Raw genomic sequence first — 4255 nt, forward strand, 5'->3', positions numbered from 1 at the left:
ATTTGGGGGCTCTGGAGCCAGACTCCTTGAACTAAAATCACCAACTTGCTGTGTGACCTTGGGTAAATCATTTAACCTCTTTGCCTTAGATGCCTCATCTAAATAGTATCTGCCGCCTATGGTGTCACAAGGATTAAGTGAAGAAGCGAAGCATTTCCAGCAGCCCCAGGCACCCAGGCTCGTTGGCAAGTCCCTCTGTGCCCTGGTGTCTGCATCCTCCAGGCTCTCATTGACCATGTGTTGACTGAAGAAAGTCCTGGAAGCTGGGCACCCTGGTTCATCAAACCTCCCAGGGTGGGTCCCATCTAGAGAGCCTGGCACTCTGACTGTCCCCATATTAGCAGTGAGAGAAGAAAGGCCACAGTAGAAGCCCCAGCACCTGCTTCCAGCACCCCAGCTCTTAGAGGAGGCCCGGCCAGCAATGACGGAGACTCAACAAAGGCCTCTGAGTCACCGGAGTGGGGTGGAAATCACTGTAATGTTTTTCCGAATTGTGGTGTTCTAAATGCCCTGGGCAGATGCCCATGTGTGCAGGGACACGGCTGGGCCAGAGGCGCTTTGTCCCCTGAAAGGCCCCATTGTGACCCCAAAGTGGCCCAAGTGATCCCGGAACAACAGGCCCTTGTGTGGCCCCAAAGGCTGCTCCCTCTGCCCACAGCTGGCAGTGCGAGGCTTTGCTGTCTTTAGGGTCAGCATAGGGTAGCTGTGGGGTTCTGATAAGTGGTCTCTACAGGTCTGTTCTAGAATGTTGACAAGGCCCAATTCCTGTAAACTGTCCTTCCAGAAGGGCGTGTCCAGTGGGGACCAGTGTGAGCAGAGGGAGGATCAGGGGTCTGTCCCACAGGACTGAGTGCAGATGAAGCCCCTCCCAGGCCCCCTGCCCTGCCTCCGGGAAGGCTCCCAGGAGGTGCCTCCAGAGCCCCATGAAGCCAGGGGCCACGGGCACTGAAGCCACAGGCCAGGGAGGAGCTCCAGCAGCCCAGCTGGGTGTGATCCACAGCTATCTTTTGCTGTCCTTCGTGATGCGCCCCCTCACCACGCACTGTGGCCGTGGTTGGGGCTGCTCAGAGGCTTTGGCTCTGGGTCACGTCGCAGACATCGGCTTCTTACTGAACAACTTTACAAAGCGTCAGCTGGCCTGGGTGGGCCGCGGGCTTTGTGGGGGCTGCAGAGTGGAACTCACTGGCTGCCTGCCCTGGCACCATTGTGACTTTGCAGCTCAGAGCAGCCAACTCCTTCCAATAAGACAACTGAGTCCAGGACCTGGACCCAGCACGGCCTCCTGATAGCCCTTCAGTGGTCAGGGCTGTCCCTTTGAAGGCCCACTGGCATGGGGCACACTACAGGGTCTCATCTCACTGTCACTTCCCAAGAGGCTGGAGGACAGACCCACAGGACGACAGGTCAGCCCTGGAGGACAGTAGGTGAGCACAGCGCTCCAGGGACAGAAGGAGCAGACCCTGAATGCAGCTCCTGTTCTCACCAGCTGAGTGACTGTTTCCTCACCTGTAAAGCCACAGTGGTGGTCATCTGCTGCGGCCACTGGGCAGATGACAGGACACTACAGGGATGTAAGGTGCATATGCAGTAGGAGAGGTTAAAGATGGCCCAAGTGAGAGCTCTGAAGGCGGCGGCAAGATGGTTACACAGGTGCAGATTTGGGTCTCTTGAGATTCATGTGTGGCTGTTGGTGCTACCTGCCCTTTGGTCCAAGTCAGGGCCACCAAGCAGGGGGTGGCACCAAGATATGTCCCAGAGGAGGTTCCCTCCTGCCCAAGACCCAGAGGCAGAGGGAAGGCTTGGTGGCCACAAGAAGCTTTGGGGGGGCAGTCATCATCCCACACCTTGAGGGACCAGTGGTGCCAGCACACTGTAGGTGCTCAGTCAATGCTCATTCTTCGTAGAGACCCACCCATCAACCAGTATTTGGACCTGCAAACACTTCCAAAATAGCTGGGTGCAGAGGAGCTGAGCAGTGAGATGCATGGGGTAGGGGAGGATGGGTAGGGTGGTCTGGGTAGAAGGAAATCAGGCCAGGAAATGGCATTTGTGAGGCTGCCCATCCCATTAACACCCATTGCAAATCGGATGCAAATCAAAAACCAAATGAAATTGCAAATTGTAAAATTGGGATGGGAAGAAAGAGAAATGGGGAGAATCCCCACAAAGCCTTGGGCTGATTAAGGGTTCCACAGGCGGGCCCATTGCAGCTGAGAGAGAGAATAGAGAAAGATCATACTCAAGATTCTTAAAAGAGGAGGATTTCCCGGCCAGCCTGGCTCAGTGGTTGAGCGTCGACCTAGGATCCAGGAGACGGTGGTTCGATTCCCAGTCAGGGCACATGCCCGGGTTGTGGGCTCGATCCCCAGTTGGGGGTGTGCAGGAGGCAGCCGGTCAATGACTCTCTCATCATTGATGTTTCTATCTCCCTCCCTCCCTCTCCCTTCCTCTCTCTGAAGTCAATAAAAGGTATATATATATATTTTAAGAGTAGGATTAAAATTTTAAAACCTTGAAAAACTCAACTAAGCCTTTCACTTCTCTTTTTAGATGGGGGTCAAAAGTGAGGCTCTGTTAGCATCATGGTGCCAGCTCACTGGCATTTGTTCAAAAATGAGACTTCCCCCAGTCATCTGATTGTAAATATTGTTAAACACGTGACAAACTTCCTCATTTCTTAATTCGTACTTTAATTTTTCAGGATAAAGTCCCAGTCAAACCTTTGCTCCTGCCCTGGCCAGGTGGCTTAGTTGGTTGGAATGTTGTCCTATACACAGAAGGGTTGTGGGTCCCATTCCTGGTCAGGGCACATACATGGGTTTTGGCTTTGATCTCCGGTTGGGGCACATATGGGAAGCAGCTGATGGATGTTTCTCTCACATTGATGTTTCTCTCTCCCTCTCTCACCCTAGCCGGTTTTGCTCAGTGGTTAGAGCATTGGCCGCCCCCCCCCCAAAGGGTCACGAGTTCAATCCCTGGTCAAGGGCACCTGAGTTGCAGGTTCAATCCCCAGGCCAGGTTGGAACACATGTGGGAGGCAACAAATCAATGTCTCTCTCACATCAGTGTTTCTCTCCCTCCCTCTCTCTCTTCCACTCTCTCTAAAAAATCAATGGAAAAAAATATCCTTGGGTAGGAATTAGCATTAGATGATGATGATAGATGATAGATATAGATAGATGATTGATAGATAGATGATAGATGATAGATAGATGATAGATAGATAGATGATAGATAGATAGATAGATAGATGATAGATGATTGATAGATGATAGATGATGATAGATATATATATATGATTATTATTTATATAATATGTATATCTATATATATAGAGATATCTTCAGGTGAAGATAAAAACAAACAAAAAACCTTTGTTCCTAATTTACTATGAATATTTCACGTACATTCTGTGTTAAGTGGACTCACTAAAAGTACCCCTTTTCTGCTGCCATTACCCTGGGGTAACAGAAGACAACCTGAAGATACCACTGAAACCCAATTCAGTGATGAGTCCCCAAGCTGGAAAGGAATTCAACTGTCTACTAGTCGAACCTCTGCCTGAAGCCTGTCTTTGCCCTGCGTGGCCGCTGGCAAGAGTCACGCAGCCTCTGCCTGCGCAGCACCAGTGTTTGAGGCACCTCTCTGGTGTCCCGGGTCTGAAATATCACTAACTTCTTGGGCGACAGGACAAAGGAGCGCTTGATAGTGAGAGCTGGGCTTTCAGGAGGCCTGACTGAGCGCCCTCCTTTCTAACAGTCCCGTCCTTGCAACCCAGACATCTCACCCGCCACGCGGCGCTCACCCCTTGTCATACTCCACTCTGTAGCCTGGTCCTTGCTCTCTCCTGTGAAGTGGCCCCAGGAAATGCTCAAACAGTTCACTACCCACGCCCCCAAGGAGCAGAGTCAGCGCGCACTGCCCAGGGCATTTCTGATCAGCTACCCAGAGAATGAGAGGACTCTGCACCTTGTTCTCTGGCTTAAAGACTTTTGTAGGAAAAAGAATGGGGCTCTCAGGCTGGGACTTGGGGGGTGTCTGGGGAGGGCAGAGCGGTCCTGGCAGACACCTTGGTAGCTGGGGAGGGTGGGATGCCCAACCCCAGGCTCTGAGATGACAGTGCAGTGGCCAAGCACACAGCTGTCACCTGAACTGCCTGCCATCTGATGCTGCCTCTAGAGTCACTCAGCCCAGGATTCCTCAGAAAGAAAGCTGACAGGATGGCATTCCTGATACAAAACACAGTCACAAAAGT

The sequence above is a fragment of the Miniopterus schreibersii genome (genome assembly GCF_964146895.1).
Source record: "Miniopterus schreibersii genome assembly, chromosome: 13".
In the NCBI taxonomy this organism is placed as follows: Eukaryota; Metazoa; Chordata; class Mammalia; order Chiroptera; family Miniopteridae; genus Miniopterus; species Miniopterus schreibersii.